Genomic DNA, 26700 nt, shown 5'->3' with positions numbered 1-26700 from the left:
ACATGTTTTCCATAAACCCTGAAACTTTATATGGCAGGAGAAAGTCCTTCATGACTCTCAGCTGCTCAGTATGCATTTTAGAGCTCTGACTAAGAAGTATGGATCCTGCTGCAAAAAGATAGAAATAGAAGATGTAATGCATTCTTTTGAAAACTCTCCAACATTTTTGGAAAAAATATTTCAAGGACACAAGGTTGCCTAGGGAGAACAAAGCAGGATATTCAAAGTTGATCCTGGCAGGTTAAATAATCAATCCAGTTTCAAAAAACAAGGAGTGGACAATAAGACCACAATGCCAATTTTCTTGGGTAACGCTGTCACCTATATGCTGTGTATAGCTTGCATTCACATCACAACCACTTTCCGTCCCATCTCTGACATCCAGCTGGTAGTCCACTCAACAACCTAGTGGCACCTCACCTTTTTAGTGACCAAAGCCAGGTCTTGCACAATGGCATAAAGCAAATGTATTCCTTTAGCAGCTGGTGAACTTTGGGATGAGACAGATGGTGGAGTTGACAATGCAGCATGAAACATTTCCCTGTGTTAGTAAGACTGTCAAAAAAAATGTCTCAGCTCTTCCCTGACAAGGTGGGAGAGGGAGCAAAGAGCGTTCCCCACAGAAGATGAAGGTTAGGAATAAGAATGGCCTCCATTACTCAAGGAGGGACGCATGGATCACCCTGGGACGTGAAATTAGATGAGAGCTACAGGGTAAACTGGGGGTGGGGGAAGGGTGGTAAAGGAGAGGGAATGACAACGTGAGGAAACTGGATGGCCTAGGTGGGGAGGGATGCAAAACAATGTGTTGTGTCTAAGATACGAGGCTGCCTGTTGCTCTCGGTGAAATTCTGCTTTGGTTGTGTTGACTTTTTGTTGCAATAAACAAATCATAAACCTGAAAGAAGAAAAAAAAAAAAGAATGGCTTCCATTAGTGAACTTTGAGTCTGTAATACAAGGGGAAAATTTAGCTCTATGATGAAAAATAACACAAAAGATTTTTCCCTATGAAACCCCAATTTATTGAATCTAAATTCTGTGTTCTATTTCTGGTGGAGTTTGGATCATATGTCAGTTGGTTGCCACATACAATTACATGTATCTAAAATAATATTTATTTTGCACCCTTGTCCTGTTTATAATGCCTAGCAAATGTGAAGTCTGCTGTTACCAGCTCCACGTTTGGCCAGCCTCCTATGTTTCTAAAAGTCACAAATCCCATGATTCCTTGCTCTGTGACACCACTCAAAACTATGTTCTGTTTTCATTGACATGAGTTTTTCAGATGGGATTTTGCATCCAGACAATGGAAACATTCATCTCCTGCCTCTAGTTGTTTTCTTGCTTCATGCCAGCTTCCTGAGCACCAGCCTTCTCTTGAATGCTTTTATTAAAAGTTAAGTCAGAGTCACTCAGCAAATATTCCATCACCTTATTACCCTTCTCATTGTCATGAGCACCGACTGCATCATTAAAATGTGTCTTGTGCATTTGATAGTGATCCTCTCTATCAATAGACAGTTCTTCACCTCACTCTGTTCAAGCATTCTTTGCCATGTGGTGTCCTAAGAGCTATTGTGAGATGTAGTAATCCACATCGATGGGGCATCAGCCAGGTCCAGCTGACCTGAGAGGGGGAGTGTGGATTGAGGAAAGGAATAGGCTAGAGACAAGAGAAAGAGTTGGGAGGGCACCTGGTGAATACCAGGATCTGCCCCAAGTTTATTGTTCAAAGATATTTTATACCCCCCTTTCAAATAGGGGGAGAAGGCAGAAAACTTCCTTTGCAATGATACAAGGAACAGAGTAATTACCTCTTCAATACCTGAAACATCAAGCAACTATATCCTGAGTTAAGTAATCTGTTATTTAGGCAGGACATGCAGTGACCATGCCTTAGGCCAAACATCCTATTGCATTTAAATCTTAGGCCAGACATCCTTGTTGTTTTACTTTGGAAGAACAAGAGCAGGTAAAAACTCTCTGATCTTAAGTCAGAATGAAGTAGAACCGTTTTTATGGGCACTGACAGTGTGAACAGCTTTTTTCAGCACCCTACTGTCTTTTGAGTTATAACTTATACAACAATGGCTATATTAAACTTGTCTTAGCCTTTCTATTGCTGCAAAGAGACACTACAACCATGGCAATTCTTATAAAGGAAAACATTTAATTGGGGTGGTTTGCGTTCTTAGAGGTTTAGTGCATTATCATTATGGTACAGCATGCAGGCAGACATGGTGCTGGAGAAGTAACTGAGTGTCCTACATCTTGACTTACAGGCACCAGGAAGTGGTCTGAATGTCTTACTGAGTGAAGCTTGAGCAAAAGAGACCTCAAAGCCTACCCCACAGTGACAGACTTCCTCCAACAAGGCCATACCTTCTTCAACAAGGTTATACATCCTAACAGTGCCATTCCCTTTGGGGGGGCATTCTTTTTCAAGCCACCACAAACTAATTAAATTTTTGCATGCAGTTTTGTTCATATTTTTAGGTTAAATAGAGGTAATCGACTCTTTGTTAATACTTTGTGACTTTCTTAGACTTTTCCATCTACACAATATTCTTCTGTATTTCCCAATACTTGTATCTCTTGGGTCTTAATTAGATCATGAAGATAGCTCTTTTTATGTTACTCTTTGAGTAATCCCCATCTCAGTGCAATATCTCTTTCAATGTTTCTTTCTTCTTGTCCATTTCCCTTCTTTATACAGCACGTCAGGGTGTATGTCAAATTTCTTCATTAAAAGTCAGTCACTAAGAGCATTTTAAGGTCTACCTCCTTCAGCAGCAGATGTTCTTTATAGAGGAGTACTGCCGAACAAAACACTCAGGTGGTCATAGGCTACATGATGAGCTGGCTTTCATTTTTGAGGCAGGAGGTCAGGTAACCCGGGCTGATCTGAACTTGCTATATAGCTAAGGATAAACTTGAATTCCTGATTCTCCTGCCTTCCCTCCTGAGTGATGGGATTATACACAGTACTACCAAGCTTGGCCAGATAAGGAAGTTTTCTTCATTGTTGTAGTTTAAGTGTCACAGTATATTTGACACTTGGTGACTGTTGAGGAATATTAGTTTAATTAGATAACTGCTGCCTTTGCTAAAGATGTAAAGATGTGTTACATTTGTTTACACTGTATTTGCTTAACTATGTAAAGATGTGTTGTATTTGTTTCATCTTGTCTGCCTAAGGCACCTGGCCCGTCTAATAAGAAGCTGAACCAGCCCAGTTCAGCCTAGAATACACCTTTAATTCCAGTAGTCTGAAGGCAGAGGCAAAGGGATTTCTGTGAGTTTGAGGCTAGCCTGGTCTACAATGCTAGTTCCAGGATAGCTAGGGATGTTACACAGAGAAACCCTGTCTCAAAAAAACCAAATAAATAAATAACTAAATAAATAATAAAATTATTTTTAAAAAAGCTGAACAGCCAGTAGGCAGGAGAGGGACAGGTGGACTGGCAGGCAAAGAGAATAAGTAGGAGAAACCTGGGCTCAAGAGAGAAGGAGGAGAAGAGAATGAGAGAGAAAGGGAGATACAGGCCTGGGGCCAGAAGCCAGGCAGCCACCGCCAGCTAGACACGAGGAGCAGTGAAAGTTATATAGAAAGAAAGACAAAAAGCCCCAAGGCAAAACATAAATGAAGAGAACAGGGTAATTTAAGTTATAAGAGCTAGCAAGAAATAAGAGCTAAGGTAAGACGGAGCATTCAAGACTAATAATAAATCTTCGAGTCAAGATTTGGGTGCTGTCGGTCCAAGAAAGCCTGCTACCAGCGATGCTTTGTCACCTGAATGAATGAATGGATGAAAGACACTGTACGAATCTCACCAAACCCTGATGAAAGGTTTCTGTGCTCTCTGCCCTGTCACTGATGCCACTCTGAAGTCCCCTGAAAAAGACCTTCGGTTCGTTTCCTAGCAGCTGAACTCCTCTAGGTTATTATGCTGAGGTCAGTCTGTTGAGAAGAGTGGCCGTGTCTTGAGTGCAATTACCTTCCCATCTACGCTGTACTGACCCCCTTCTTCACTTAAGTATTACTAATAAGTGCCCAGGGCTTTGTGGAGAGGAAATGGCTGTGTTCTTTTTGTTTCTTTGTAGCCCAAGTCTTGAAATTCACACTTGCACAGCAATGGCTCTGACAGATGGGCTGTCATCGGTCATGGAGCAATTCCAGTCAATGACCGACCGAGTTAAGTAGCCAGTGCTTCTGAATCAAGTAATGCGGCTACTGGGTGTTGATCGGGGCCACAGTGGTTCCTGGGAGTGTGGATGCTGAGGGTGTGCAGGAAGTATACACTGCGGTTTGGCACAGCCACTCAGGTTGCCTTCTGTGAATATGCATGATGCGCCGGTGCTCTTGCTCTTGGATTGAGCCTCACCCCCGCAAGCCCATGTCCTTCCTGCCTATCCTATGAAGACGTCCAGGAAGAGGTTTCAAAAAGTGAGTTGCTTCTCCAATTCTGGAGGGCTTACATTTCCCCCTCCCTCTTAAAAGATGATGACAAATTGCACCCTGGTTTATTTTTATTCACAGTGAGTCATTTGCTAGTCTTATTTTATAAATAATATTATCTAACTCAGAAGCAGATGGAAAAGTTCAAGGCAATACCTCCTGGGAGGGAGGCAGAGTTCCCCAGTCTGGGTTTGTGGGGTGGCGCCTTTTGCTGGGGTCCTGATAAGCAAGCGCTGCCATGAGGAAATGAACAGATGGCAAACGGCCCTTGCGACAAAGCATTTCGAGTGGGTTTCTTTGTGGTAGGAGTGACTGTCACTCTGCTCGTCCTGTGAGCTCTGTGTGTTCCTCAGAATGCAGAGAACGGGCTGGAAAGCCTTTCCTATTATTCATAAAACAGATCGCTGGCTCTCAAAGGTGCTTGGCCAGTTGAGAGCTCGCACACGTGTGTTCTAGTAACCCTGGCTCCATGTTGTCTTTGTGGGAGGAAGTGGGGGAGGGGCGAGGAGGGCCTGGCTCTGCTGAAAGCCAAGAGGCAGCTCTCCAGGAACCCACGTGCTGAGCAGCCTGCTCTGGGAAATGCCAGCCTGTGCTACCCCCGCCCTCCCCCAACACACACAGTTTGGCAAATAAGTTTAGCTCCTGTTGGACATACTACCGCAACAGACAGGGAGAAGCCGGGTGTCTTCTGTGGTCAGGCAGCTATGAGCAAGGGGATGGCAAATGTAGGTTGCTATGCAGTTGTTTTGCTGGTGGTGTGGAAGCGGTGCCAGGCCGCACTTGGGACTCTCTGGACGGTTTTGTTACTTCATGGAGATCGCAGCCTTTGTACCGGAGAACCCACGCTAATGTGTTTTCCTTAAGTCACAGTGCGGACAATGGGCACTGCACTTACACAAGAGTGGTGCCTGTTTCTCTGGGCTGGAGAGCTTTCCAGGGAGCTCCCTCTGGAGGAACCCCGACTTGCCGTATTCCAAAGGGTGCCTGTTGTGAAGTTTGTTTTTAATGTTGGCTGGCCTTCTGAATAACATTCACACGTTGAAATATACGCACAGCACGTTGTTTTGACATTTAAAGTTCATGATTTAAGAGCTGGTGGTTTTGCCTCATCGTTAAATAGTGAAATAATGGGGTCAAAGTGAGGTTAACAGGATTTAGAACTTCAGCGTGACTGGGGTCTTTCCTTCTGAAAATGAGGAGGAAATGAAGAAGGGAGGGTAGAGAGGGAGGGAGGAAGGGGGGACGGGACAGAGGGATAGACTGGAAGCAGAGGTTTGTTCATGGAAGTCTTGGACATGTGAGATCTTAAACTATCCAAATTTATAAACCTTTTTATAGGCTCCTCCCATGTCTTTATTGATCCCAAGCCTTCCAAGAGTATATTTCTTGAGCAAAACAGTCTTATGACTACCAAGATTACCTCTTTTTTTCCATCTCACTCACAACCCTTTTTAGTTGTGCCCCTCATGTTCTGTCTCCAGTGCTGCAAGAGCGCCTGTGACTTTTATCAACACAATTTTGTTTCATGACAAATTAGGTTTTAATCTCATTTCTACAGAACTGTGGGTAGGCATGCACTTATACCGGTGCGTGTGTGGGGATCAGGGAAGAACTCGTGAGAGTCAATGCTCTCCTTGCACCATGTGTGGCTCAGGGATTGAACTTAGATTGTCAAGCAGGTGCCTTTATCCTCTGAGACACACACACAGACACAAAAACACGCAGACACCACACACAGGAACACACAGACATAGACAACCCCCCCCCCACACATACCCTAGCGGTTGTTTAATCTTTATTTCTGACCATTGATAAGTTTGAGTATCTGTGTATTTCTTTAAGGCTGACATTTGCTGCTCTGTTAATTAGCACTTTTTATACTTAATTCATTTTAACACATAAGACACATCATCTTAACAAAGCCAAAAAGGATAAATCTCCTCCTACCTAAAAGTCTAATTCGAGGTAAGCATCCTACAGAAATGCTTAGGCTTGGAAAGGGATACGAGTGAGCACCCCATCAGAGCACGACTTATAATGACAAAGAGTGGCAACTACTTACTGGGGGCTACAATAGAAGTAAAAAAAGAAAGAGATAAATCTACATTTTCTGCAGAAAGGCATTTCAGCATATTGCCAAAAGCAAAAAAGACAAGTTGGAGAATATAGATTGCCAAGTCTTACCCCACATTTGGTGCGTGTCTGGGCATCGTGGAAGAAACTGAGTTTCGGTTGGTCTTTAACTTTAAAATACTATCTAACTCACCGAAACAAGCAGGCAGCAATTGCAAAACCTACATCAAATCCGAAACATGCACCTATCTGTTATAATGTGGGGAATAAAAATAGCTTTTGTTCAAAAGACGGAAGAGGAGGAGGGTGGGGGTTGAATCAACTATGGTTCAGTTCTGATGAATGAAGAAGCCATCATTTGTTACCCATCGGTACTGCATTTGGCATAGGATATCAGTGCCTGTATTACTCAAACCAGGGTTGCAACGTAATGTCAGTAGACAGAGATATTTTAGACTGTAGGTAGGTTAGTATAGAGTTTTCGGTAAAAGTGTTTAAGAGTCCTAATCTGTGTTTGTATGGTTTCACTGTTGTGTTCCCTAACTTTCTATATATTTGTAGCAAAAGTAATTAATAGAATTTGAAGTTACTTAAGATTTTCACCCAAGCTAATGAGTCAGCAAGTGAGGCCTTTGTTTTGTTCCTAGCTCATTGGCATTGCCTGTCATTTATCTCATTTACAAAGCAGCTTCATTTAAAATCTAGGTTTTGGCTCGATATCTTTGCTGCATAGGGAACAAGGTTTATTTCAATTCAAAGGAAGGAACACCTTTTTAATGTTATTTTCATCCCTCAGACTAATTATGTGGTTTTCACAATGTAGGCGTGTATACGTTTGGCTGCAAAGCTTTTCATGAGGTTAAGCCCACAGAAATGAGATCTGACTGGTAACAGTGTTTCCATGCAGGGTGAGAGACTCCAGAGCACTGGTTCTCAACCTTCCTAATGCTGTCACCTTTTAATACATACAGTTCCTCATGTTGTGGCGACCCCAGCCATAAAATTGTTTTTGCTCTGCTTCATAGCTGTAATGTTGTTACTCTTAGGAAAAGTAATGCAAATATCTGTGTTTCCTGATTGTGTTAGTGACCCCTGTAGTGTCATGGCCCCTAGGTTGAGAACCACTGCTGTAGGCTCTTCTGATAAAGCAGGATGGAAGGAAAAGGAATTTAGCGCATAGGGGTGGGTGTGAATAAAAGGTGATAAGACACCATAGTGTTGACTGGCAGCTCAAGCTGAAAAGAGAAAACAGTTGAAAGAGACGTGAATGCATAATCATCCTATGTTTAAAGCAATTAAAGAAAGTAGAAAATGCCAGGGAGTTTAAATATATATATTTCATTAATGGACCTCACTCTAAGACAAAAAACATTCCTGAACCTCTCAGGAGACCTGAGAGTACCTAGACTCTGAAAGGAGAACCGTGGCGGCTGGCTAATTGCAGTTCTGGCCAGGCATCCTCAGAATGCCCTGGAGTGGATGCTGTGTTCACATGTATCCCATTTTCAGAATAGCTGACTTCAGGCACATCAGGGTTTTCTCTTGAAATGGGCAGCTGCATCTCAGGACAATTTCATTTTTGGTTGTTTGGTTACTGGTGAGCAAGGACTTCGATGTAAAACAAAACAAACAAACAAACAAACAAACGTACCAACCAACCAAATAAGCAAGCAAAAAAACCAAACCCCAAACTACTCTTTCTTCTCTCTGGAAAATGAAGCCAAGGACCTGGGGAGATGGCTCAGTTGGCAAAGAGTTTGTCATACAAACACAAGTACCAAAAAAGCCAGGAGTATAGCCTGAAATGTAATCCCGGTGCAGGCAGGGTGGAGAGAGGAGGCTAGCTTGAGCTTGCTAGCTTGAGCCTGAGGTCCCAGTGAGACTGACAGACCTTGTCTACAAAACAAAACAAAAAACCCTGCTGGCGTGTGATGAAGCAAGCCGTCCCAGCACTCCTTGTGCATGTGTGTATTATTGTTCCTTGCATGATAGCTTAGTAAGCATTTATTACACACGTGACCTAGGTGCTCTTATGGAGACCAAGACTCAGCGTTGGGTCATGTGTTCCCAGGTCAGGCTGTGACACTACCAGTGAAACAGCTCTCAACACTCCCCAATTAGTGCAGTGCTAACTGTGCTCAAAACAACTGACAGCCACAGTGTCGGGCAGGCTTAGCAAAGAAGGCCTCCCAGGCATGGCAGAAATGCACAGCGACAGAGAAAGAATTCACACCAAGGGGAGAAATTATTTATGGTATTGCAAGGTTGAAAAGGAGATTTCTCCAAACATGCTGGTATGTGATACTCTGCTCTAGTGTTTGGACATATGGAGTTACCGTGCCTGTTAAATTATTAAGCGTGCCAGAAGCCTTGGAATCCCTTGAGAACATGTTGTGAGTAGGGCTGCCACACACCCATTTATGCCTTCAGCACAAGTGTCACGTCAGATTGAATTCTGGAGAAGGACAGACATTAGTAAGCCACATCATGAGCTCTCGTATTGTTTTTACCCTTTGTTTTGTGCAAACCTCCCCCAGTCTCTTCACAACTCAATAAGATAAAGGCCCACAGCCAGTACTTGTTAGCTGATCTGGTCTCCAAGGAAAGCCACTCAACTGGGGAGGGCTGGATTTGCTGTAACGGGCCTTCATGAAGCCACGCAGTGCTTTAGAGTGCTCTCTTTCATTGTTCCCATGGTAGGACTATTTCTTTTCCTCATCCGTAGTTTAAGTAAGCTCAGAGGGATGCTTTGTGCTTTTGTAGTGTTATCTCAGGGTCTGGAGCAAATCATTAATAAAGGAAGCAATGGCAGCTAATAAGAGGCGAGGTGTGGAAAGTGTGCATCTACAGGCATAAAGACAGGGAAGGCAGAACCCTTCATTTTCTCCTAGAGATTATAAGGCTCAAATAAAGTTGTTTTCTTATTTGTTTGTTTGCTTTTGTCTTGGTTATCTCTCTCTCTTCACTAGAAGAAAGGAGCTGAGAGTAGAAAATGGTATAGAAAACCTTGTGTGTGGGATGTGGCTACTTAGCAACAGGGAAGCTTTCAGCCGGTGTTCGGAATGGAATAGAGGAAAATTGGGCAGCGGGGAATAACTGAATGGGAGCAAAAATGAAAGGGAAGGAAGCAGCGGTGGTGATGAAGAGGTTAAGAGAACAAGGACCAAAGCGGTGAAGGACATGTTTGAAAATGGATGTGGTGTGGATCTAAATGACCAGAAGATCACAACTGAGAATAGCTGATGTCGGGTAGGGAGCTATAGGTAAAAATAGCCGGAAAGGTATCTGCCACGTTTGCTGTCTGGAAAATGGAATACAAAGCCTATGTGAATAAACTCTGGGCACTTGGCTCTTGCATGCAGTTTCATAGAGACCACACCAGGGAGGGTCTGAAGAAAAGTGGCCAGACCATCCCACATCACACAGTCTGATTAGATCACTCTCAGAATGAGCAAGGAGGCTGGGTGGCCAGAAATAAGTAAGTCTATAATATTTTTAAACAGGTATGCACCTGAGGTGACTCTAAAATAATGGTGCGATCTTAGGATGTCTAGGCCTGATCCCAAGGGAAACCCCAGGAAGAGGTGGAGGAGCTTGAGACACGAAAACTTCTGACCCCCTCTTCGCTTCCTCCATACATTCTGAGAGTTAAAACACACAGTAGGCCAGTAGGTACCTACTGTGGACAAATATCTGTTGACATTTCCCCTGGTGCCATTATCACGGCAAGTCTGTGATACCTGGTAGCATGTGTGTTTGTTTAAATTGTAGAGCAAGCACAGTTCCTTTCTGATTTTGTCTCTTAAAAGAGAAACCGAAGTTCCCTGCCCAGTTTTCAATATTTGATTATCCATGTACTCAACAATAATGTATTTTGAGCATTAGTTCCATATACGTATGCCTGAGTTCATAAGTTATATGCATGAAAGATTTAAAGAAACCTGAGTTATTGGCTATGAAATACAGCTTAAGTATACTGAGATGAAGACACAATTAAATACATATTTTAAATTTTGCCAGGGTTAGGTGACATACAGCCCTAATTCCTGCATTTGGAGGCAGAGGCAGGAGAATTACAGGTTCAAAGCTTGCTGGACCAATGTAGAAACAGTCTGTCTCCAAATAAAACAAAAAAATAATTATTTGTGTTTTCTTGTGTTTGTTAGTGAAAACCCCATCTCCTCATCTTTATTTTCACTTTTCTACCCAACCCTCAGCCTGAAGGACTGATGAGAAGATGCATTGCAGTAGCATGGAGTAGGGAGCACTGCGTATTGCACTAAAAGAAGGAAAAAGGGTTATCTCCCAAGTACTGAAAAAATCTATTTTAAGTTACATTTGTTTTATTTCAGGGTGTGTGTGTGTGTGTGTGTGTGTGTGTGTGTGTGTGTATGTGTGTGTGTCTATGTGTGTGTTGTGCTCAAGAGTTCAGGTCCCTGAGGCAATCAGAGGGATTACATCTCCTGGAACTAGAGTTACAAGCTGCCATGATCCACCCAATATGGGAGCTGAGAACTGAACCACGACAGGAGTGCTACTCACTCTTACCTGCTAAGCCATCTCTCCAGCCCCATTTCCCCAGTTTTTGATGTAGAGATTACATGACCTTTACAGTGTTCACCAAGGGGGTTTTCCTGCTTGTTTGGAGACAGTGTTGGGTCCCAGCCCCCACAACAGTTGCATCCTGTTTTCCAGTCCGAGTGCATCCTGTTTTCTAGTCCTGGCTTACTGCCCCAGCCTTGCCCCACTGACATCAACATCTAGCATGAGGAAAACATGACCTCTTCCACCCGTTTTTTCCCCCCACTGTGCTGTAAGCCTGTATATAAGGTTGCTCCCTCTCTACAATAGAGACCTCTTAGCACTTGCAATGAATACAACCACACACATTCTCTTGCAATAAAGCATTCTCTTAGCACAAACGGCCGGACGTCTTGTCTTTCTTTTCCCAATACTTCAGACTTGCTTGTGGCTCGGGAGCCACAGACAGTCTTATGGGCCAGCCTCACACTTAAATCATTGTGTATCTGAGGATAACCTTGAACTTCTGATCCTCCTGCTTCCACTTTGATTGCTGGGATTAAAAGCGTCAACTACCAGGCTTGGCTTGATGTGGCGCTGGGATCAAGCCCAGGGCTTCTCTGCGAGACAAGTGCAGCTCCACAGAAACACATCCCCAGACATCCCCAGACCAGTTGCTTGCCACTTTTCCTACAAGTCTAAAGTCATTTCTGGTGTTCTATATGAAGAGCAGATTCGAGTTTTCACATTCCTTTTAAAAATAATGTTTTTCATCTATAATGTTTGATTCCTAATTAAATATGATGAAATAAAAGATATGCTTGCATTTTTCCTAAATCCCATTAACACAGTGATTTTCAACCCATGGGTTGAAACCCCTTTGGGGTTTGAATGACCCTTTCATAGGGGTTGCATATTAGATATCTTGCATATCAGATATTTCCATTGCAATTCACACAGTAGGAAAACTACATTTATGAAGTAGCAACAAAAATAATTTTATAGTTGGGGGTCACCACAACATGAGGAACTGCATTAAAGGATGGCAGCATCAGGAAGGTTGAGAAACCACTGCACTAATGCCATGATAAAAGGAGAGATCACAGATCAGCAGTGACAGTTGTGGACCGAGGATACCAGTTACCTATTGCAGCATGGAAATTCCCCCAAAACTTTGGGTTTAAAATATCAGCCATCTGTTCACAGTTCTTGGGCAGCAGTGTGTGCTGGGCTCAGCCAAAAAACTCATCTCTGCTTCTGCTGATGCAAAGGGATTGCTTCAGTTTCTGCCAGGGAGCAGCTAGCTGGGGGTTGGTAGACCATGAAGACATCTCTGCTGTCTTCTCCTAGCTCATTCAGAAGACAGTGTCTGGCTTCTCCCCAGTTGTAATAGTTCCAGTAAGGCAGAGCCACTGAGAAGGCCTTGTATGAAGTCACAAATAATTCTGGGCAGGCCGGCAATCAAAGGAAGTCCAAGATCAGCTCGAGCTTAAAGAGTGAGAAAATAGATCTTACCTCTTGATGAAAGCGTTTGGAAATGAGCCTGTGACCATTTTGAGAACTTCTTTGGAGGTTCTAGCAGGGGCGCATAGCTACTCCAGTTACTCGTATACCCTTGACTGAAGACCGGTCCTCCTGTTTTCGTACAGCATCAAGAGGGAAGTACATGGAGCCCTGAGGGAGGAGGGGGACACCCATCTAGCCAGTCAGATCAGCCGAGTCAACTCTGGCAATCAATGGGGTGACAGATGTCGCAGCCAGATCGCCCTCACATAACCTATGACCATTTTGAACCCAGTAGGTTTGCAAAGTGTTTTCTTGCTTTAGAAATGGAAGAATATATAAATGAGTACTTAAAGGTATGGCAAACACAGTGTTCCTGTTTTTCTCTCACTCCTCTTCAACTGCTCTCCAATGGCAAGTTGCATGGGAACATTTCCATCTAAGTAAACAAGCAGAAAACATGTGGTAGACACTACCCAGTTCAGAATAAATAGCAAGTGATATCAAACATAGTATTTCCACTAAAACTGGAAACAGAGGAATCCCTGGAGCTAGGTGGATGGCTAGCATAGCTTACTAGTTTATTGCAGGTCAGAGATATTTTGTCTCAAAAAACCAGATGGATGGTACAGGAGCACCCAGGGTTATCCTCTGGTCCCCACATGTATATACACTTATGTATGTGAACAACCACACACAACTATGTAAACACACACCTGTGCATACACATAAACACACACAAAGTTACTGTTGTATTTTTCAGAAAGTCGTGCTGTACTTCTTGTCACATCCTACACAATTGTCTGATGGCCAATGGTGAACTTTTAGGAAGTTCCAGAGCACAACTGTGGCCCAAGCTGAGCAGAGATTTGTTCTCCAAGCCCATAGATTTTCTGGATGCAATTGCCTAATCAAAAGCAGTTTACACACACTAGAATACTGATGGCAGCTTTTTAAAAGGACAGTCTTTTTTTTGCTTCCTTCTGCCTCAGTAAACAGAGAAACAGCAGCAGCAGTTTGATTTTATCTTAGGGGACAGAAGCGCATTTTCTTAGATGCTTACATCATCTGTCTGTGCTCTGTGCTGTAGACTGGTCCACGGGAATTGTGTCTCTTTACTCTGGCCTCACCGAGAAGAATGTGCTGATGAGGTCAGGCAGCAGGAGGAGGCTGTTATCTTTAGATTAAGACCATGTGTCAGAAAGTGAAAATAAATCCGTGGAAACACAGTGAATTTTCTTGGGGGTTGGTGTTGCATTATATGCATTGAACCTCTCCAATGTCAAGGACAGTTTGTTTCCAAATCTAGAGAAAATAGTAAAATGGATGTTCTTTTTGGATTTGGGAAGTGACACATATAGCTCTATGACCCTCAGCTATTTTCCCAAGCGACTTGATTGCTTTTGGGCTCAGGGAAAGACTATCTAGATAGCTGATACATCCCACGTGGCTCTTAGGACACGTGGAGGTCAAAGGCTAAATGAGACCATGGAAAGACTGCATGCAGAGTTCCTGGAGAAAACATCGGGATGTTAGAGCAGCCAGTCTTCGGGGTGACACTTTGCTACTGGGACATGATAGAAACCAGGCGAGTAGAAATGTAATCTGCCTGGCACACATTGACTGTTATCTAATCCACCTGGTTGCAAAGTTAGCCACATCTAGAATGGAAACAGTATATGCGTGAGTGCATCTGAGCTGGTCCTGCTAGCTCAAGTTTCACACCGATGGCTCCTCTTGCTCATGTTTCTAGGCATGTCACTCTGCCCCTTATGAAACTGCCAGCTCTTCCTGATTGCTTCTTTATTGTCACTTAACTGAAGAAAAAGAAAGACCTAGCAAGTTTATATATAGCTTTGCATGGTGAGCAGGCACCAAAGAGTGAGTCTCATACATTGCGGCAGGCTGACTCAGTTCTCTTCGGCTCCACTGAGAACTAGAATTCCTCCAGCAGGTAGAACATGGGGCGACATCTCATCTTTGCCTTTCCCTGAAAAGACATAGGATATGACAGGTGTCACAAATGGTTCAGTTAAATTGTCACGGACATGGAAAGAGAAAGAGGATTTGTGACGAGAGGTTTGAAGCAGCAGCTGTATGGTCTCAAACCCTGGACACGGGGTGATGACGACTTTACAGACTCACCCTGCATTCCAGGCTAGCCTTGAACTCTGCTCCTTTTGCTGCAGTCCCCCAGATTCTGTGATTGTCAGTGCACTCTCAAGCCTGGCCTCTGTGAATGTCTCTAGCTGTTAAAATGAAAATAAGAAGGACTCTCCTCTGCGTCTAGGTATCCGTGTGTGAAGATGTGCTGCCACGAATAGCTGTGGCTTCCTATAACCATGGAATAAAATAAGATAATGCATCCAAGATGGCAAAACAAAAAGACAGGACAAACTAGAGTCATCTGATTAACTGTGTCTTGAGACCCTACCCAAGGACTTCCTGATATGTGGCACAAACTATTTCTTATATGAACTATTCAAGTTTTTCATTTTCTTTGTATAGAAAAATGAAAGATCATTAGCACTTGATAAAAGCCCCTTGTGGAAGCAGCTTTACAACTGGGTGGACACAATACACAGATGTTCTCACTGCTCCAGACTGGATACAATGCACGATGTTGTCACTGCTCCAGGGTGGACACAATGTACAGATGTTGTCACTGCTTCACGGCTCACTCACTATGTTCCACAGCTACTTAGATGCAATGATTCACAGACTAAACAGTGTGAACTTGCCATTCCTAATATGGATTGTCACTACTGGGTGACCATTTACTACAAACAGCAGTAAGTCTTGAGGCTTTGATAAGTCATTACGTCCTGGGACCCAGCCAGTCACAGAGTGGCAGGTTAATTTATTGGTTGCCTAGAATTATAGTGTACTGGAATTTTGTTTCTGGATTTGGAGTTTTTATCTCTCCGATATTCCTAGTGTAACCATTCTAGACATAGTTAACACCTCATACAAAGGTGAGTGCTCCAGTTTGCCCCACATAGTGACAGTTTACTGCTGCCGCCCTGGTGTAGCTCTAGCATTCCCAACAGTGTCCTAGTTTTGACGACAACACACTATCATGGTATCTTGTATGGGTTGCTTCTGATCTGAAATTCATTCTACAGTGAAATGAGTAGCAAAACTGCCAAGCTTTTCCTACAGAGAAGAAATAGAGGCAGCTGTCAGCCAAATTGCAAAATGGAAATTCTGTAATGTAGACCATGACACAGATTTTCAGTGGATTTCAAAAGGTGATCCCAAGACCAACAAAATCATCACTTGCCAGATGTAAAATTTCTGTGATCCCACCCTAGAGAGACTTAAAAGTCTCAGAGCCAGTGCACAATCAGTGATTAATGAAGAATACAGCATGTTTGGATACATATAATTTTGAGAGCCATTGCTTTGAAATGTCACCCAATAAATGTTGCTCCCCTCATAGTTAATACACTCACACATCAAGTAACAGGAACTCACTTCACTCTGTTAGCATCTAGTCATTACTTTGTTTCTCCTTCCTATGGCCATGAGCCCTGTATGTTTAGAACTGCATGTCCTTAGAGAATTGATGCCACTAGAAGACAAACATCGTTCCATTGGATTGGAAGCTGAAAATGCCACCCAGTCATGCTCAGATCATTTTCATCACTCAGGAAAAATGTTTTATGTCACTGGCTTGAATAATTGACTGTAGAGATGACAGACTACTTAAGAGAGTTGCCCATGAGGGTTAGCAACAAAGAGAAGTATGAATGGAAGCGCTCTTGAGGGACTTTGTTCTTAAAAAATTATTTAATAATTGTAACATCTGCTGGCCTTGGTGTGCAGAAACTGATGCCCTGTTTGCATTGCTTTATCCTATATATGAGCACAAGTGTCTCTTGGTGTATCTAAACCAACTGAGACATGCTTAATGCCCAAACTGTATTTCAGCAAATGTTAGAATACACAAAATGAGTACTAAGAAAAGGATAATGAGACTACAGGATCTCCCTCATTTGCCCCTTGTCCTTCCCTATTTTGTATTTTTTCCTTTGTGTTTCTCCTAAAGCATCAATTTTTATGGGAAAACTCAATCACATTTTAGCAAAATGACTGCCAGCAATTTAGGATTGGTGTCTAGGGACAACAGTCTCGACATTCCTGAGGGTAATAAAAGTTTTTAAAAATGACTGTAGTTGGCCAAGTATAGCAACCTGGGCCAACCCCACCTAGCCTTAATTGGACAGTCTGGATGAGGTACCCATTCCTGTGCAGAGAGGAAATGGCACCTTGAGGTTTAAAGTCTCACTTGGGAACAGAGAGTTATCTCAGGAGAGTAAGACCTAAAAGATTTGGTACATTATGATATTCCCAGAGTGCACTTGGCAGATGCAGAAGTAGAAGCAGAGAGTGGGGATGCAGCTCAGTTGCAGCCTGCATGAATCCTGGTTTTCATCTCAAGCACTGAAGAGAACAAAATTAAAAAGAAATGGAAAATATTAGAATTAGTTAAGCCTGGCACATTGGATATGATCTACATGTCAGACAACAAAAAATGATTCACGCAGAGCATGCTGGGACCTTGTTTTACAATCCCAAATCACGTTAGCATAAAGAGTTGTCTTCAGCGGGGTGTTGCAGCACATGCCTGTAGTTCCAGCAGGGTGGAGGATGATCAGGAGAACCATGAGTTCAAGTCTGGCCTGGTCCACACAGTGAGTGCTGGCCAGCCTCTAGAGCAGTGGTTCTCAGGCTTCCTAATGCTGTGGCCTTTAATACAGTTTCTTGTATTGTGGTGACCCCCAACCAAAAAATTATTCCGTTGCTTCTTCATAGCTGTAAATTTGCTACTGTTATGAATTGTGATGTAAATATTTTTGGAGTTAGAGGTTGGCCGGGGTTCATGAACCAAACAAAGGTTGAGAACTTCTGTGCTAGAGGCAGTGAAACTCAGTCTCAGAAATCTGGGGTGGGGGGAGGTGGAGAAAAATTGAAAACAAAACAGAAGGGAAGGGGCCAGGAAGTAGTAGAGGCTCTCCTGCCAAGTCTGGCCACCTGAGTTCAATTTCCAGCCACGTTCTGGAGAGAGAGGGGGGGGGTAGCGCCAGCCAACTCCTATGGGCTGTTCTCTGATCTCTAAAGGCATGTTGAGGAACACAAGTGCCTTCCCCAATACCTGAATAGTAGACGTTACTACAAAATAAATAACTCTATTAAGAGAGTGGAAAGACAATGTACTCTTATGAGGAAAACATGATTCACTTAAACAACTAGTGTGTATTGTTGTTATAACCCATCTCCTTATTACAAAATGCTGCAGTGAAAATGGTCTCACAATCTATTCCTTTGGTGGTCACTTGTCACAATGTCTTAGTGTGAGAACTGTGCATCTACCAATCAGAGTCATAAGCAGGACCAGTTTCTCATATTAGCACCGTAGTTCTTAATTTCTGGATTTCTCTGTACCACAAGAAATCAAATGACACCAAGAATGTTTTAAATTTGTTTCCTGCCACATTGCACAATAGAATTTTCTATATCCTCTCATTTCTAAGAGAAGCAGAGTTTTGAGGCCATTTTCCTCACAGAACAACTTAAATCATCCAGGAATTGAGAGTTTAAGGGTTTGAAAGCAAGAGAATATACAAATGGACTTCAGATTTCCTTACCAAACAAAGCTTATAAAAAGTTCTATATGGAGTTCAATGAGATGTCTCAGTGTTTAAAATGTGTCATAACCTCATGACCTGAGTTCCATTCCCAGAACCTACATGTGGCGAGACAAACTCCTATAAATTGTTTGACCTCCACATGTATGCACTGTAGTGGGGCTTGGGCACACACACACACACACACACACACACACACACACACACACACACACACTAATAAGTTTATAGAGCAGTATGTGAAGTTACATGCAGCAGTCTATAGTATGAAATTGAAGACCAATGATTCTGAATGAGTTGGGTATTTTTTTTTAGCTTTAAATTTGGCAATAATTTGCAATGAAATTAAGACCAATAAATCATCTATCTATTCTGGCTTCCACTCAAAGTGGAGGCTGAGGTGTAGCTGGAGGTTATGTGAAGAGAGCTAATTCCTGGAAAGAGGAAACCTGGAGAGTGAGTCAGGAGAAAGAAGCCATTCAAAATGAAATGGCTGCTGAAGGGGACCAGGCTTCACTGCCTCTGAAACTTGTAGGGTTTTTCTGTATGGAGATGAGGCAGGACTCCCATGTTCCTTAACAGCTGACATTTGTCATGGCAAACACAAGCATAGCCCTGAAGGGACGCGAGCACACACATTACACCGGGGCATAGGAGAGGCCTAAAGCCAAGAGCAGTTTCCTTGTACCCACCTGCCAGGGAGATGACGGGAAGCTCCTAGGAGCTAGAGACTGCAGCTGATAGCATGCAACAGAGGCCACCGAAAGAGGAGAAGTGAGGCTCCCAGAACCCCACACATCAATCACATGTGAGGGCTAACTTGCCATTGACTTGTGGTCCAGATCAAATAGCTTAGTGCCTCAGTTAGGGTTTCTATTGCTCTGGAGACACCATGGCCATGGCAACTCTTATAAAGAAAACATTTAATTGGTACAGCTCAGTTTCAGGGGTTCAGTCCATTATCATAATGGTGGCATGAAGGCAGACATGGTGCTGGTTGCATCATGATCAGAAGGTAACATGAAGTGAACTGTTTCTCACACTGAGTCTTGAGAAAAAGACCTCAAATCCCTCCCTTATAGTGACACACTTCTTCTAACAAGACTACACCTACTCGAACAAAGTCACACCTCCTAATAGTGCCACTCCCTTTGGGGGCCATTTTCTTTCAAACCACCACAACTTAGAATTCACAGCTGAATTCAGAGAATGGTTCACTGGCTTCTTGTAGAGTCTAGGGATTCAGTATGGAATTGTAAAGGTGGGGCAATTCTGGTATCGATTTATGTATCAGTTCAGAAAATTTACTGAGCTTTTGCCACATGTGAAGTTCAGAGATGGTCAAAGACATCTGTTACAAAAATGCAGCAAACAAGTAAGACAATGGTGAGGGACACACGGTCACTCTTTCAGATCCATTAGCTTTCAAAGACCTCACTGCATTAACAGCATTTCAGGAAGCATCTGAATGGAAAGCAGAGAGGTGAATGAAGATAGGAAAGATAATTCTTGGCCATGGGAATAACCCGTCTAAGATCCATCCTGAGGTTAAAATAAACCTTAATGTTTGAGGATCAAACACCTCACCATGAGGGAAGTTGAGAGGAGTGGAAGGGGCTGGAGGCTCTCAGAAGAGGCAGACAGGTCTGGTACTGTGGGCTTCGGCAGGGGTGTGGTGGGCAGACCCTGGAAACTGCTCCAAGAGAAGGAAAGACTATTCCCAAAGTTCTGTTTTCAAAAGCCCTCTCTGCAAGTGTGGTTTCTGGAGCTGAGGAACAAAATGCATACATCTTTGTATATCTTATATGAATTAACAGCCCTTCAGTTCACACTTTGCTATAAAAAAGTACATGTCACAGGGACCTCATGCAACCATTTTCTAGCAGCTTTATTCAAAATAGGCAAAAACAGAACTAACAAAAATGCTGATCATCTGATAAATGGAAAAGCAAAACTCCGTCCTTAAGTGTGTATTCACACACTGGAAAACATACTGAACAAGAAAAAGAAATATGGAGATATGTCATGCTACAGATGAACATAAGAAAGAGCCAGGCATGGGTGGCTCACATCTGTAATCTCAGTGTTTTGGAGGCAGAGGTAGGGGATTCACCCACAAGTCTGGGGTTAACCTGGTCTCCATAGTGAATTCCATATTTGCCAGGGCTATGTAGCAAGGCACTATCTTTAAAAAGAGCTGAGTGAAAAAAATCCAAACACAGAGAAACAGATATTGCATGATTCTATTTATATGAAATGCCCAGAAAAAGCAATCTATATATGGAGAAAACGGTGTGGTGACCGCCTGGGACTGGGAGTAGGAACAGAGATGAATTGTAAAGGAACAGGGGGATCTTTCAGGGGCCCTGGACATGTTCCAGCGTGAACTGTGGCAATGGTTGCACAACCCAGCGAGGCTGCCACAGCTCCTTCAATTGTGCACTTAAAATGTTGGATCTTTTAAAGTATTTAAGCTGCGGTGGGTGAAACGTGTGAAGGCTTTTGCTACCAAGCCTGCCACCTGAATTCAATCCCCGGAACTCACATGGTGGAATGACAGAACTGAGTCCAAGTTGTCCTTGAGCCCACACACACACACACACACACACACACACACACACACACACACACACACACACACACACAGAGAGAGAGAGAGAGAGAGAGAGAGAGAGAGAGAGAGAGAGAGAGAGAGACAGAGAGAGAGGGGGGGCGAGCAAGAAAAGTATTTAAATTGCTTAAAATATTTCAAACAGACTTTAGTGAGGTTGTTCCTGACATAGGCATGTATTCTCTAAATTTAGAACGTAAGTCTCCTCAGCATCTGGGCACTGTCTGCCCACAGTCCTTGATGTGAACTGTGGTTATGCGTGCCCTCCCTGTTGCTCCCTGACATTCTCCTTGTTCTATCAAGCACCAAGCTGCCCTGACCTCCAGGGTCACCCAGAGGTCCACTTGGGAAGGGGTTGACCTATTGTTTCTTCCTTTCCGGGTCGTACACTTTCCATGCATTCCCCACATCTGGCATTTCCTGGTCTTTTGGGCTGGTTAGATCTTTACCACCTCTGACCTACTTCCCCTCCTACTTTCTAACCTTTGCCAATGTTTTCAGGGAATTTCTCCACTATTTCCCTTTACTGTTCTGATTCTCACTTCTTCCTGTTTTCTTCACTGTCATCCATCATTCTTTTGTGTGTGTGTGTTAGATTTGATTGTGACCCCCCCACACATACACAGGAGTAATTACAGTCATGAAGAACAGAACAGGGACATGTTAGAAAAAAGGAAAACATTAGGTTTCATCATGTCAACTTCTAAACGTCAAGGAGCCAAAAACTGCAGGTTTTTTCCCCTAATGTACTGTGTCATTCAAAACAGCTCTGTAATTATGTTCATAGGAAACAAAAGTATTATTTATACTTGAAACATATTTTAAAATTCTGCTTCATTGTGAGCAAGAACATTTTATCAAGAGAGTTTTTTGCTTGTATCAACATATTTTGTGAGCTAACCTGTAACATGAAAATAAAAGACCCAGAGACAGATATTGGGATTCAAGCTTCAAGCTGAAGATCAGAGAAGCAAAGCAGCCAAGGCACTAGCTTCCACCTCTACCTCAGCGCAGACCAAAGGGGTGATCCTCAGATTGTGCACCATATCACTGCTCCTCAGACTCATTCAGACTGCTGTGCTCTCCTCAACGTGGCTAGAGACTAACTCTCAGGCTGAATGCCAGCTCTGAGACCCTGCTCCTGTCCTATATACCTCCCTAATGCTGGGATTAAAGGCATGTGATCCCAGGTGCTGAGATCACCTTTGGGTGAGCTGTTTCTTTTAGGACTTGATCAATTTCGTGCAGTCAGTGTGGCCTTGAATTAACAGGGATCAATCTACCTCTTAATCCTGAGTCCTGGGATTAAAGGTGTGTATCACCACTGCCTGGTCTCTACAACTTGAGGTTGGCTTTGCTTTCTGAACCCCTAGGCAAGCTTTAATAAATCATAAATAATATATCACCACACTAGCCACTGAAATCAACATGACTAATTGCATTATTTCCATAGAGGGAAAGGTGGATGAACCAATTGGTGTACATGCCTGCTCTCAGGAGCTGGTGTAGCAGGATGGTGAGTTACAGGCCAGCATGGGCTACACATCCGAGTTTAAAAACATGGGTGTGGTGAGACTCTGTCTCAAAAAAAAAAAAAAACCAAACAAACAAACAAAAAAACCTAACCAACCAACCAACCAACCAAACAAACAAACAAAAAAGTCTGAAGTTCGAGAAGTAGTTAAAGTTTTCTTTGGTTTAATTGGAGACTATGATTATTTGGTTTGGTTTAAGTACATTTAAATGTTTTAAGAATCATATTATAATTGGTCACCCTCATACTTTTTCTAACTGCAATTTGTGTTATATAGTTTTTCCTGCTTGTTGTCCCTCCCTCTCTCCCTCCTGCCTTCTTTTCCTGTCTTCTGTCTTTATACTCTTGCCTACTGAGCATGAGCTTTGACATTAAGCCACACTCCTACTCCTTCTTTCTGTTATATTTCTAAAACCAAAAGGGAAGTTATGGTTATAACTAGACAAATGCAAACTTACACTTCAATATAGAAGATGACTTTTTAAAATCATGCTGTCACATGAACTGTATAATGCTGGAAGCAATTAGCATAGTAGTACTCCTCGGTGCCAGGGTTTGATTCTTATTTAACAAAGTAAGCATCCTGAATGCCTTTGAAATCCAACTTAAAGGAGATGAGGAGGCCTGCAGAGCATCTTGCTGTGTTCTGTGAGATCATGGGGTCATGGGCTACTGTCTTGATGGAGAGGAGACGTAACTGTTGCACTAGCAGGGCAGGCAAGCGGGCAGGGAGAAGCTGGGCAGCCCAGTACGAGCAATGTAGGCAGAAACAAAGACTACATTTCACAGAAGCTGTGAGAATCTGTTGCAGCTTCCAAATATTGCTAAGTTCCACACATACCTATTAAGATACAATAAGGAAAACCAAGATCATAAAGAAAAAAAACTCCATGTAAATGAAAGGTAGAATTTTACAGAGTAAGAAGGAGAACCCTGTCCCAGCAGAAAGAGTTTTCTTGCATGCTTTGATTTTTTTTTAACATAGAAAAGGGCATGGAGTTTGCTTTAGCTTCAGTCTCCACTTCCTGTGTAAGCCATTTGGAATAGATGATTAGTATAGATATGAAATCATTGGGGAAAACCAAACAAAGGAGAATGTTGTTATGAAAAATTAAACATTACTTTTCCATGCAGTGTTTTTAAAAGAAAGGTCAATATGGCAAGGTGAAAGAGACTTGCACAAAATAGGTAGCTCTGGGTCCTGCAGGTAGTCTCACTTAAAAAAAGAGCCTGTAGCTTTGGTCCATGAGTATAAACTTAGAAATTTAGAAGACAGGTTGAAGCTATGTCAATTTAGTTAAACAACAGTAGCAAGTTCCTTCCTTGGACCTATGATCTGCCCAAGTATAGATTGCTGTCTGGGTTTAAAAGTACCAGGCATGGATTCCCTTTCATGGAGCAGGCTTCAAATCCAATCAGAGAGTGGTTTGTTACCTCCATAGCAGCAGTCCTATTATCACATGTGGGTACATGCTGCCTGGCAGGCTAGTTTGTGGGTATGGGCTTCACAGCCTGGTAAGACCACTGATGTCTCTCTCTTCCTCCTCCAGCAGCCTGAACCAGAGAAGCCTCTCCGTAGTGAATGATGGTGAATGTCCAGATGCACGGGTGGGTGCCTAGGATGCTGAGGATAAGTTGTTGAAGGCTCAGTTCTAAACAAGATGTTTACACTGCCCCCCTAAGCCCCGGGAAACACTGCAGGGGGGGGGATGAGTACACAAGAGCATGAAGACAGGGTGATGAGTTGTGAAATGTTATTCTCTGTACACCACCACTGTAATAATGAATTCGCAGCAGAAGTGGTTATTTACACCGGATCTTACCAAGACTGACCCTGTGGCCAGGCAATCATGAATGGACCAGGGGGCCTTCCCCTTGGTTGTTGATAGGTTTGGGGAGGGGCGGGGATCACCATCTTCTGTTGTGTACCCAATGCTGAGCTTTCGGGGCTCCAACAGAGAACCCAAACCCACAGTCACACAGGTAGTGGTCCTGGTTAAATGCAGTAGGTCACAGCACAAAATGAATATACATGAATGTGAGGAAGAGATTTGTAGGGAAGAGGGGTGGCTAGACTTGTGGTATGGGAATGGGGGTTGAGGAGAGAGTCTATGTAGGTGTGCATGTGCAATTGTCAGAGAACAAATTTCCTTCCTTAAATTTGGAAGGAAAGAGGCCCCATTAAAAAATGTCTCATTCTTTAGAAAGATCTTCTCCAGAGGCAAGTAGGCCATGAACCAAAGCATGTTTCTATACTCCATAGGCCCATATCTGCAAGAAACAGCCGAGTGACATCAGGATGTTTACAGGGTGGAACGAGTTTCTTGTTTCTGTTTTGACATTAAAATATAATTACATCATTTTCCTCATTCCATTTCTTCTCTCCAGCCCCTCCCATGTATACACTCCTCCTGCCAGCCTCGCTCTCTTTCAAATTCATGGCCTCTATTGTTTCATACCCACATTCCTAAATATATAAACACAACCCTTGCAGTCAGTATGTGTGTATATAATTTCAGGGCTGATTACTTGGCATTGGATAACCAATGCATGCACCCTTAAGGACTATTAACCCCTTGCAGCATCCCTTAGTTGCCTGTAGTTCTTTTCCAGGGTTTGGGGACCTGTGACGTTTCCTTTTTCCATGTTAGAATGTCTGTTGGTGTCATCCTTGCTTAGGTCTTGCTTAGGCAGCCATGCTGATGAGACTTCATGGGAGTGGCTTTCCTGTCATTTATAAGAGATGCAGCCTCACAGTTGACTGAGATTTTTATGTCCTGCATTTTAATAAACTACTATATGCTTTACAAGTGACACATTGTAATGCAACCAATAAAAGGCAATATGGTTTTCACAAGAAAGTGTTTATTTGAGGCCATGGATTTGACTCTCCAGTAACAGACACACACACACACACACAACCACTCTCAAACAACAAACAAAAAGTGTTTTGTCAGGTGTGATAAACAAGCAGCTAAAATGCAAGCACTGCGGGGTATAAAGGTGGAGACAGGAGGGTCTCGGCTCTAGGCTATCCTAGGCTATACAGCAAGACACTAACTAACCTCTCAACAAACAAGTGCTAGGGATGTAGCTAAGAGGAGGGGTGCTTGTCTAGCATATATGAGCCTTGAGTTTGATTCTCAACACAATCACTAATAATAATAATAATAATAACAACACATATGGTTCATATTCTCTCATGTTAAAATTCAAAGGATATGGGGGAGGAAGGAACTCTACTAGCTTATCTTGACAAGATTAGAGTCTCCAAAACTAAGCATAGTGACACACTCTGTAATCACTTAGCACTGGGCCAGGAGGATGGCAAGCTTGAGGCCAGCCTGGGTATATAGTGAGTTCTAGGGTATATAGTGAGTTCTAGGGCAGTCTGAAGACAGACTTGGAAGTCAGGCATATATGGGAGGGTTTGAGGGGAGAAAATGGAAGGGAGAAATGTTGTAATTAAACTAGAATCTCAAAAACTAAAAAGAAAGCCATTTATAAAAGCAGACACAATGAAAATGTAGTTACCAGATTTTTATAAGCATAGTATAAGATTCCTCAAAATCATCTTCTCAGGAATCTTCAGATAAATCCTATTTAGGATTTATAATCAGTTGCTTTTTGGAAGCTTGCATGAGTCTACTCTGTAGCTTCCCTTAAAAGTAATTACACAGCTCCCACTTGCTAACTGGTGCTCTTTCATGTTCAAGTTATAGCTCCCTGTTTATTACTCTAGTTCCCTTATCCCAATGTGGTTATTATTACCACTATGGAATGTCAAGAATGATGTAAACATCTACATCCAGGCTCTGCACACATTTCTAAACTGGAGCTGTGAACTCCAAAAATAACATTTTGGTACAAAGTACTTGTTATACAAAATCAAAAATTGAGGGCAACATTAAAGTGTGGGGGGGGGGATTGAGTGGAAGACTCATATATTTCTGTTTAAAGTTTTAGTGCTTAGCTAGGTATGGTGGGGCATGCCTATAATCCCAGAAACTGGGGGAAAGACACAGGAGGATCAGGAAGATCAGGAGTTCAAGGTCATCCTGTGTTAACAATGAGTTTGAAACATCCTGGACTACATGAGACTCTATTTAAACATGTGTGTATATACATGTGTGTGTGTGTGTGTGTGTGTGTGTGTAATAACATCTTAAGATATTGTATTAGTTACTTGTGGTATTGCTTTATGAAATACCTGACAAAAAGCAACTTAAGAAAGAAGGGAGAGAGGGAGGGTGGAAGGAAAGGAGAGAGGGAGGGAGGGAGGGAGGGAGGGAGGGAGGGAGGGAAGAAGATAGGTCTGGAAGAAGGGAGGAAGGACTTCTTTGGGCT

The 26700-nt window shown here is 42.8% G+C and overlaps 1 long non-coding RNA gene across 1 annotated transcript in view; it reads right to left on the bottom strand.

Moving 5' to 3' along the window:
* Window positions 1-13117: 13117 nt before the first annotated feature.
* The window catches only part of LOC110341481, a 45619-nt gene continuing 32036 nt past the window's right edge, over window positions 13118-26700 (bottom strand). Inside the window, exon 3 of the long non-coding RNA XR_005881863.1 lies at window positions 13118-14547. This is a non-coding gene — a long non-coding RNA (uncharacterized LOC110341481). The remainder of the gene's footprint in view (window positions 14548-26700) is intronic.

This window comes from Mesocricetus auratus, unplaced genomic scaffold (genome assembly GCF_017639785.1).
Source record: "Mesocricetus auratus isolate SY011 unplaced genomic scaffold, BCM_Maur_2.0 Super-Scaffold_100018, whole genome shotgun sequence".
NCBI lineage: Eukaryota > Metazoa > Chordata > Mammalia > Rodentia > Cricetidae > Mesocricetus > Mesocricetus auratus.
Note: the sequence above shows the minus strand (reverse complement) of the source record. Positions and strands in the feature narration are given on the sequence as shown.